Source organism: Acomys minous (assembly GCF_964271855.1).
Source record: "Acomys minous genome assembly, chromosome: 13".
Lineage (NCBI taxonomy): Eukaryota > Metazoa > Chordata > Mammalia > Rodentia > Muridae > Acomys > Acomys minous.
The window spans coordinates 87,771,103-87,782,299 of record NC_140495.1 but is presented as its reverse complement, the minus strand read 5'-3'; positions in this window follow the sequence as shown (position 1 = coordinate 87,782,299).

Genomic DNA, 11,197 nt, shown 5'->3' with positions numbered 1-11,197 from the left:
GATACTTTATTGTAATGGAGCGAGGGTGCCTTTGCGCGTGCGTGTGCGTGCGTGCATGTGCCTTGCTCAACCTTGAGAAGCACTTTCAAGTGCTATCCACTTTGTGTTTTGAGATAGGGTTCCTCACTCTCTGAGTTTTCCAGACTTAGACATAGCTCTCTCTCCACTTCCTCAGTGCTGGGATTATGGATGCAGGGCACCATGCCCAGCATTCTCCATGGGGTTTGAACTTGGGTCCTCACGCTTGCATGCCTACCACTTTACCTACACAGCTCTCTCTCCAACACCAAGCTGGAAGACTATGAGAGCACTCCCTGGGGCTTCTCCTACAGTCTCTCTCCCCAGTGTCCAGTGCCCTGCAGAAGCTCCTTAGGCAGCCTCGGCAAGATGAGGGCTCTAGGGGGTGGGGGGCGGCTCATTCTGAGTTTCTCCTCGCATAACCTGGAGGGCTTCCAGGAGGAAGTGAGAGACAAAGGGGACTTGGAGATGGAGCAGAGCTCAGATAATGGAGTGGAAGCTACTGGAGTAGTTTCTGGGATAATAATGAAGTGAGGTAGAACCCCAGAAGTCTCTCAGGATACAAATGTCCCTTTTGGGCTAATGCCCCGTGCCAGATGAAGGGCTTGGGTTACAATCACAAGCCTCACTGGCCTTGGGGCCTCAGCCTCTTCCAAGAAACTGACTTTTGAGGAATCCTCAGGCCTGGGAGGCATGACGTATTTGCCCTGCGTCCAGGTGCCAATGGAACGGGCCATTAGGAACACTGTCTTCCTGACAGAGTGTCCCCACTCCTGTTTTCATATTTATGGGCATCAGGTGCTTGGCACAGGGAGCCACACCCAGCTGAGAAAACAACCTGCCAGAACTTCCAGTCCCTAGGTCACCACTCCTCCTGGCCGGCACTGCCACCCTGCCACGCCCCCACTGGCCAGAGCCCTGCCTGCTTCTCTTTTGTCCCTGCTCACGCCACTTGCTTACTCAAACTGTTGTTTATCAACACGGAGCAGAGCACCCAGCTGCCAGCAGAAACACACATTGGCGATGGTGGAACCGCCCCACACCCTGCATCAACACGCTCCCACGCGCCGCTTGCCGCTGTCTAGGCTGGCTGCGTACACATTTGCACCAACTCCTCCTGCCCACACAGCTGCCCCTTCAGCTCCTGCACACACCACAAGTCCCCTGGTTTTGCCAGATGTACTCCTGTGTTCATGGGTTACAGGAACACCACATGCTCTCCCCTCTGACCTGGGCAGGCCACCCCTTGCTTGCTGCTGTGAGGTCTCAGGCAAATCAGCTTAAACCTTTCTGAGCACCGGAGGCTTCACCGTCGAATAGGAATAATAATTGCTTCCAGAAGGTGGAACATATGTGGCTTTCATGAGGGTGTTATGGCCTCGGTGAGGGCTTTTCCCATAGGCCCTGGGGCTTAGGAGGGAACAGCCACCCAGCTGGGGCTGGGGGAACTGGCGCAGCCACTCTGGAATCTGGTCATGGGGTTTCCTGTCTCATCCTCCTGCTGTTAGCTTTTTAACAGCTAACAGCTGAGGGCTTTGGGCCAGGCACATCACCTGTCCACAAGCCTTCTCAGGAAGAAGGGGATAAAGCCTGTGGACTGCTGTGACATGAGGCCTGGGGACTTGGGAATTCTGTCCACAGCTGCATGGGGGTTATGGGGGAAATGCAGAAGCAGAATTTGAGCATTGGCCACTTCCTGCCTTGCCCCCTTTCTTGACCCCTGTGAGCCTATGTTTCTGTTCTGTCTGCTGAAGACCTGCACTTTGACTCAGGGGCCATATCTGGGGGGGGGTGTCCCACTCTACCTGGGCCACCTCCTGTTCCTGACGTTCCTTCTCTCTGTCTCAACCTTTAGGAACCTTCCTGGCAGCAGCTGTTGTTGTTGTAATTTGTTTGCTTGCTGGCTGTGTTGTTACTGTTTTTGTTAAAGGCAAAGTCTCCGCTGAGAGGTGATGGCGCACGCCGGTAATCCCAGCACTCAGGAGGCAGGGGCAGACAGATATCTGTGAGTTCAAGGCCAGCCTGGTCTACAGAGATTGAGTTCCAGGACAGCCAGGGCTACACAGAGAAACCTTAACCTGAAAAAAGAAAACAAAAGGCAGAGTCTTATGTATCCCAGGATTCGCTATGGAACCAAGGATGGATGCCCTTGGACTGCTGGTCCTCCTGCTTCTGCTGCCTGAGTGCTGTGACTGTAGGCGTGTGCCACCACACCTGGTTTATGAGGTGCCAGAGATGAAAGCCAGGGCTTTGTGCATGCTAGACATCCACAATGAACCACACTCCTAATCCAGTTTCTTCTTTCTTTCTTTTTCTGAGACAGGGTTTCTCTGTGTAGCCTTGGCTGTTATGGACTCACTTTGTAGACCAGGCTGGCCTCGAACTCACAGTGATCCACCTGCCTCTGCCTCTGGAGTGCTGGGATTAAAGGTGTGCACCACCACACCCAGCTCCCTTCTTTCTTTCTTTCTTTCTTTTTTTTTTTTTTGGTTTTTTTTTTTTTTTTTTTTTTTTTTTTGAGACAGGGTTTCTCTGTGTAGCCTAGACTGTCCTGGACTCACTTTGTAGTCCAGGCTGGCCTCGAACTCACAGCGATCCGCCTGCCTCTGCCTCCCGAGTGCTGGGATTAAAGGCGTGGGCCACCACGCCCGGCTCCTTTCTATCTTTCTTTCTTTCTTTCTTTCTTTCTTTCTTTCTTTCTTTCTTCTGGTCTTCTCTTTTCCGTGGCCAGCTAGTAGTTGCAGCCTTTCTATTCAAGGAAAGGGAGGCAGCTACAGGAGGGAGGGGGACCCAATGTGATGTGAGGGCAGGGAAAAGCCTGGGAAGCCTGAGCAGAGGGAGCTGGAGAGCTGTGGCTGCAGAGGCAAAGCTGGAGACTGGCACTGAGTCAGGCCTTTCTAGCAAACAGGATGTCGGCTCCCCCAGACTGTACTGACGCACACTAATTCCTGCATGCGGAGCGATGGGAAACTGGTGGTGGGCAGATTCCAATCTGACTTCTGCTGAGGTGGTTTTTCCCAGGTCCTTCACGGAGCGGTTTCCAAGCACTAACTACCACAGAGACACCATCAGACAGCCCTGTTGGCCCAGCAGAAGCATGGCAAATTGACCACCCTTAATCTTCAGAAACCCAGCCAGAGCACAGATGGGGAGATTCACAATCCACCTGTCTAAATAGACTCCGCTAGGCATGGTGGCACAGGTTTGCCATCACAAAGTTTAGGAGACCGAGGCCAGAGAATCCCAAGTTCAAGGCCAACCTGAGCAACTTAATGACACCTTCCCTAAAAATAAAAAGTAAAAGGAGAGGCCTTGAGATGGCTCAGCCGGCAAGGGTGCTTGCTGGGCATTGCAAGTTTATGACGTGGATTCCATGCCAGGGACCCACAGTGGAAGGAGAAAATGAACCCCTGAAAGTTGATTTCTGATATCCACATGTGCACTGTGCATGCACCCCTCCTCCCACAAGAATAACTGAACAGTGGGGGTAGGGGAGAGGGGATAGTGAGGAGGGTGGCAGAGGGTGGTGGCAGTGCACATGCCTTTATTCCTAGCACTCATGGAGGCATGCGTGGTCTCTGCGAGTTCAAGGCCAGCCTGGTCTACAGAGCAAGGACAGCCATGGCTGCACAGAGAAACCCTGTCTCGAAATAAATGCACACACACAAAATAATAAACACAACTAAGGTTTTTACAAGGTTAAAATAGTATATTTAACATTGTTTTTCTCTCTCTTTTTTTTTTTTTTTGGTTTTTCTTTTCTCTCTCTCTCTTTCTTTTTTCTTTTTTCTTTTTTCTTTTGGTTTTTCAAGACAAAGTTTCTCAGCCTGGCGTGGTGGCACACGTCTTTAACCCCAGCACTTGGGAGGCAGAGGCAGATGGATTGTTGTGTGTTCGAGGCCAGCCTGGCTACAAAGTGAGTCCAGCTGTGTATCCTTAGCTGTTATAGACTCCTTTTGTAGACCATAGTCCAAACTGTGGATACTCTGATAGCCAAGGCGAAACTCAGCTTGTGATTTTTCAGGGTTTTTCTCTAATTCTTCAAAATGTGTTGTGCCCCTCCCCTTTCCTTTGTGCTAAGGATGGAGCTCAGGGCTTGCCAATTCCAAGCAAACACTCTACTATTTAGTTACATCCTCAATCCTTGATTTTTGGAGGCAGGATGTATGTAGCCCAGGCTGGCCTTGAACTCACCATCCTTGTCTCAACCTCTCAACTGCTGGGATCACAAGTGCGTGCCAGCATGGCCTGTCTGGGTGATTGGTTAATTGATTGATTGATTTTGATTTTTCAAGACAGCGTTTTCCTGTGTAGCTCAGAGCTCCCGAAACTCACTCTGAAAACCACATTGGCTTCAAACTCACAGATCCCCCTGCCTCTGCCTCCCAGGGCTGGGATTAAAGGCTTGCAATCAAAAGCACTGTCTGGCTGAAACCAGGGAATTCTGACTATTTGGGTCTTTCCATGTTTTGGTGAGCTTTGGAGCTCTGGAGAATGCAGCTTAGGTAGGAGCAGAGGGAAGACACGACACCTGTGATGCTAGGCTGAGCAGGTGGAGGCAGATACTGCTGTGAGTTTTCGAGGCCATATAACTGAATGTCTACTCCAAATCCTAATCCCATTGTTTTTCTTCCCCAGTTCCCTCCATCCACAAGCTTTTCCTTATTTAATTCATTTATCTGTTTGCTATTATCGATGATTATTGCGGTGATGAGGATCAAACTCCCCACCCCCGCCCCTCCCACTCACCCCCACAAGCTAGGCAGGTGCGGACCCATACACAGCTGAATTCCCACCTCTGTTGTTTTTCTGAGCTAAAAACCTAGGACGAGGCTTGCCCCTGCCTCCTGCAAGCCCCCTTCCCGTCTTCCGTCTGGCGTGGGGGTGCTTCTGGGGCTCCTCTTTTGTGACAATGACTTTTTTTTTTCTAGAAGTACTGAGCAGGAAGACTTGTTAAGACTGGCCTAGGACCTGCTAGGTTTGCCTACATCCGCGGCATGGGGGGAGGGAGGTCTTGACTGAAAGCGAGAGCGGCTCACTTTGAAGCTGGTCCTATTCCACCCCGGTGTGGCTGCCTGCCGCCATGGTCATGAGCAGTTTCTGGAGAGTCCCAGACTGCACCACTACCCCAAGACTGCCCCAGCCTGCAGAACACAAAAGCGTCCACGAAGAGGGCGGGAAGAATGTGTGGGGTGCACTAACCTGAGTTAAGGGGCGGTGAGATGCGGGAGTGTGGGGAGGTGGTGTGTTCTTTCCCTCAAAAGCCTTAGGTTCTAAAAACCTCATCCTAACAAAGAAACCAGAGCATTAACTAGTAAAAAGGAGGAAATATATGCAGCTAGGGACCCAGACCACTTTCCTCCCGCAGCCCCGGGCTTGCTCCAGCTCGCCAGCGAGTTCCAGCCAGTGTATTTCTGGTTGGGATGGAAGCCAGGGGTCAGATAGAGTCCCAACGTATTTTGCAGCACTGTTGACATTTTGCCCAGTGCCTTTGGTGGTGACAGCTGCCAGGAGAGTTGTTGGGAAAGACTGTCTAGAAGTTGATCTAGACGGGTTAGTGGGAGCCAAAGAATTCAGCACCATGAAATCCCGCAAAGTCATAGCTGTTGGGACAAAGGATACCCACACTTATGCTAGGACCCCAGAATCCCTAGGGTCAAGGTCCAGCCATAACTCCACCTTATTTCCTGCAAGACAGCGAACCAAAGCACCCAGCCAAGTGCTTTACATGTGTTAGGGAGCTGAACCCCATCAGAGATGCAGGAGGGGGGTTGTTATCCCCGCCTCAGGGACAGTAGCCAGAACATACACGGTATGTCAGTGGACTCTGATCTTCTCCTGTGCACTGGCTCATTTACTGAGGAAACTGAGGCACAGAGGGGCGGGGTCACATGAAACCACTGGCAACTGGGTAACTTCAGAACAGAGTGTTATCCATGACTTCCCAGATGGGCTAAAACAGGGTCTGAGATGGGCGGGAGGGAGGCCAGGGTGAGGCCAGAGGCAGCAGCAAGGCAGGCCACTCAAGGAGAATGCACAATGAAGCTTGCTGCTCTGTGTGCTAACTTTGCTACTGCTTGTTTGAAACAGGGTCTCCCTGGGCATGGTGGCGCATGCCTTTAATCTCAGCACTCTGGAGGCAGAGGCAGGCGGATCGCTGTGAGTTCGAGGCCAGCCTGGTCTACAAAGTGAGTCCAGGACAGCCAAGGCTACACAGAGAAACCCTGTCTTGGAGAAAAAAAAAAAAAAAAAAAAGAAAAGAAAAGGAAAGGAAAAAGAAAGAAAGAAAAGGAAAAAAGAACAATAAAAAAAAGAAAGAAAAGAAACAGGGTCTCAGAAGGTGGGTTCTGAACTCACTGTGTAGCCAAGGATGTGTTGCAGTTAAATTATCAGACTGGTATAATAACCGCAACAATAATGCCCTCGAACTACTTTTTAAAATTTCTTTTTCCAGACAGGGTTTCTCTGTGTATCCCGTGCTGTCCAGTACTCCCTTTGCAGACCAGTCAGGCCTTGAACTCACAGACATCTGTCTGCTTCTGCCTCCAGAGTGCTGGGATTAAAGGCGTGCACCAACACGCTCGGCTGCCCTTGAACTTCTGATCCTCCGACATCCACCTCCCAAGGGCTAGGATACGGGCATGCCCCACCATGCTCCGTTCATTCAGTGCTAGGGATCAATCCAGGGCTTTGTGCATGATGGGCCAGCACTATACCAACGGAGTAACTTACCCAGCCCTCAAATGCTAACTCAACAGGAACAGGCTTGAGGCTTGCTCTCCTCTGCCTCTGGGCCAACAGCTAGCCCTGTACCCGAGGGGACAGAAGCCTAGACAGCTGACCCCAGGCTCTGGCAGCCTTTCCTTCCTGGCCTAGTTGGTCTAAGCCAATTGTTCCATGTCCCATGGGAGCCATGTGGGACAGACAGTGGGTAAGTGTGCAAGAAGGCAGCATTGCCATCCTGTATGCCCCCTGCAGTGCAGCCCAGCTGTGAGCCGGCTGCATTCACCCTTGTACTAGGCCAGCTTCTGGGCTCAATTGTTGTCTGGGTCTAGTCCTGGAAGCTTCTAGCCACCCCCCTGCCCCCCCCCCCCCATACAATCTAACCTAGGCCTAGAACGTTTTCAGCCTCTGAAACTTAACTGCTTAATAAGCTCACTCTTTCTTGTTCTTTCTGAGCTTTTCTGGCTGGTTCACTTCAGCTGTTCTGGCTCAGAATCCTCTCCTAACTGATTTATTCAATTTCTTTCCTCTGAATTGCTGTTTAGCCTCAAACTAACTCCAGCTCTAATCTTCTGGCTCCTTCTCATTTTCTGGCTTGTTCTGCCTTCAACTGAGTCCAGTTTATTCTCTCTCTCTGGAACCTGTCTCTCTATTACTGTCCAGTCAAACTGCCTCCTCTCTGCATTGTCCCTTAAGAGTTGGGCATAGCCTATTCTGTCAAATCTTTCTCTGAGTTGTCACTTTTTCTGCCACTTTCAAACATGGGTGCTTCCTCCCACAAATTGACATTACCTTTATTGCTTGGGATTAAAGGCATGTACCACCACACCTGGACCTAAGCTTTTCTTTACCTAAAACTTGCTCTGTAAGTGGCTGGCCTTGAACTCAGATCTGCTTGTCTCTGTCTGCTGGGTTAAAGGTGTGCCTGTATTCTATCTGGATCACACAGACCTAGGAGGTCTTTGGATGTGATCTCTTGCCAGAGCAGCCATGTTCTGAATTAACATTCCTCTATAACTCCCCCCTTTCTGCTTAAGCTAAAATTCCTCTACACGGGGGTGGGGGTGGGGGTGCTGCTCAGGTGATAGTCCGCAGGGGAAGATGGCTGCCTAGTGTCAGCCTGTCACTTCACTGTTGGCTGTGTGCTCTCACCCACCCTGCGTGGATACTCTGGATGTCACTTCACTCAGAAGCAGCTCCTGGGCCACAGGAGACTCCCAAGGGGACAGTCCTTAAGGGAGGTTTCCTGGGCACAGTAAACATCTGCGCTGTCCTCTTGGGCTAACTAAACTTGTTGTTGCTGAAATTCCTTCCCAGAGGGAGACACACAACATCTACCCCTCCCCATAAGGTCTCAAAAGAAATTGAGTCACAATTCCACCAAAGTTCACTTTGGGGAACCAACAAGTTTATTCGGCTTCCTTACAGGCTTGTGGGTGCTCCTCCCATAAGGCCACACTCAGAAAGCCTTATCCATAAGACACGAGGGGTTCCTGTACCCACACCCACCCCTAGTCCTTCCTCCAGCCCCTCCCCCCAGGGTACATGCAATGAAGACGCAGGTGCATACAGCTGGTGGTAGAGAGCATGCATACCCAGGTGAGGGTCCTTTCCATCCCTCTATGGCATGTGTGTAAACCACTGACAAGTCTGTCTGGGATAATCTTTTGCAAGGGGGTGGCAGCTGAATGCCCCAAGATGGCAATTGCTTGGCCTGGAGGACAGCCACTTAGGAAACTGTCCTTTTCTCTATTCCCTTCTCTCACTCTGTAGTCAAGGCCTGGTCTTGAACTTACAGAGGTCTGTGAGTATTGCCTCCGGAGTGCTGAGATTATAGGCCTGCCCTGCTACAGCAGGCTTTTTCTTCTTTTGATACCAAGGTTGGCACCTAGAGTCTGGAGCATGCTAGGCAAACGTTCTAACACAGTAGAGTGATTAGGTTAATGTGTACTGTCTTATTTTAAAGCAAATCGCTTTAAAATCTACTTTTATTATTTATTGTATTTCACAAGAAGGCAAATGCTCTAACCCCTGAGGTATAGCTTTTGACTTTTTTTTGTTTTGTTTTTTTCTAGACTTTTAAAAAGATTTATTTATGTATTTGTGTATATAAGCACTTTATTTGCCTGTATGACTGCATGACAGAAGAGCACAACAGATAGAAGAGGGCATCAGATTTCATTACAGGTGGTTGTGAGGCACCATGCGATTGCTGGGAATTGAACTCAGGACCTCTGTATGAACAGCCAGTGCTCTTAACCTCTAAGCCACTTCTCCAGCCTCAGCTTTTGGGTTTTGGACAACAAGCCCTTTGACTTAAAGGTGGCGCACGCCTTTAATCCCAGCACTTGGGAGGCAGAGGCAGGCAGACTGCTGTAAATTCGAGGCTAGCCTGGTCTACAAAGCGAGTCCAGGATAGTCAAGGCTACAAAGAGAAACACTGTCTCGAAAAACCAAAAGAGAGAGAGAGAGAGAGAGAGAGAGAGAGAGAGAGAGAGAGAGAGAGAGATGGTTCAGTTGGTGAAATGTGCACAAGGATCAGAGAGTTGGGTGGAAGAATTCACATAAAGAGCCAGGTGTGTGTACCTGCAAGCCGGTTGCTGGGGAGGCAGAGAGAACTAGAGCTCTGGATCTCTCTGGCCTGCAACACCAGCCTAATTGCTGAGCCTCAGGTCCTAGTGAGAGACCTTGTCTCAAAAAAGAAGGTGAAGAGTGGATGAGGAAGACACTTGTCAACCTCTGCCCTCTACACACACACACAAACACACACACGCATGTATGTGCTCCTCCCCACATGGACACACACACACACACAGAGAGACACACACAAGCATGTGCTCCTCCCCACATAGACACATGGACACACACACACACGCATGTGCTCCTCCCCACATGGACACACAGACACACACAGAGAGACACACACAAGCATGTGCTCCTCCCCACATAGACACATGGACACACACACACACACACACACACACACACACACATGTGCTCCTCCCCACATGGACACACAGACACACACAAGCATGTGCTTCTCCTCACATGGACACACACACACACACACACACACACACACACACACACACAAATAAATACAAGCAAAGAAAGTGTTTTTGTTTTTTAGAGATATATTCAGTACTCCCCTGACAAGCTGATTGCTTGCTGGCTGGCAGCGCCGCCCAGCCCCCTTACCATCATATACGGCAGTCGACACCTGTGGCCAGCTGGGACAAGTTCCATCAGTCAGTCATGTATCCCTTCTTTTCATGGTGTTCACTGAGCCCTTACTGTATCCCAGGCACCCGAGGGAGGGCGGAGCAGACAGAGAGAAGGACAACACAGGGTGCCTCCTTTACTGACTTTGCAGTGTCAAGATGACAAAGAGCAGGAAGCTTTGAGTGGGAACCAGAATCCCTGCTTGAACTCAGTTTTGTGAAAAGTCTGCTCTGCAATGGTGACATTAAAAAGGCAATCTCGGGGCTGGAGAGATGGCTCAGAGGTTAAGAGCACTGACTGCTCTTCCAGAGGTCCTGAGTTCAATTCCCAGCAACCACATGATGGCTCACAACCATCTATTGCCCTCTTCTGGCAAGCAAGTGTACATCCCAGCAGAACACTGTATATATTGTGTATATAATAAATAAATAAATCTTAAAAGAATAAAATAAGCCGGGGGGTGGTGGCGCACCCATTTAATCCCAGCACTCGGGAGTCAGAGGCAGGTGGGTCACTGTGAGTTCGAGGCCAGCCTAGTCTACAAAGTGAGTCCAGGACAGTCAAGGCTACACAGAGAAACCCTGTCTCGAAAAAGCCCAATAAATAAAATAAAATAAAATAAAAAGGTAATCTCAAGTGGGGGTGTGTGTGGTGGCACATGCCTGTAATCCCAGCACTCGGGAGGCAGAGGCAGGTGGATCTCTATGAGTTTGAGTCTAGGCTGGTCTACAAAGCGAACCCAGGATAGGCAGGACTACAAGGGAAACCCTGTATCGAAAAACCAAAGGGGGGAGGGGGCTGGAGAGATGGCTCAGTGGGTCAGAGCACTGACTGCGCTTCCAGAGGTCCTGAGTTCAATTCCCAGCAACCACATGGTGGCTCACAACCATCTATAATGTGATCTGATGCATACTGTATACATAATAAATAAATGGGGAGGGGGGGCAATCTCTATAAGGGAACAGCAGAAGCGAAGGCATAAGGAAAGCCTAAGACTACCAAGTACTGCAGGAGTGTAGGTGGCGGTGAGGCTAGCCAGGCGAGAGAGGTAGTGAATACCCAAGACTTTAGGTTGGATTCTGTAGGTGACTGGGGCATATTTTTGTCATACGGTTTTAAATCATAGCTCTAGGTTAAGGGCGTAGATTAAAGAACCCTTCCTTAGAGAAATGCTGGCCAGGAAGGTCAAGAGATTTGCCTAAGCGAAACAGCAAAAACCACAGCAAACGTATGA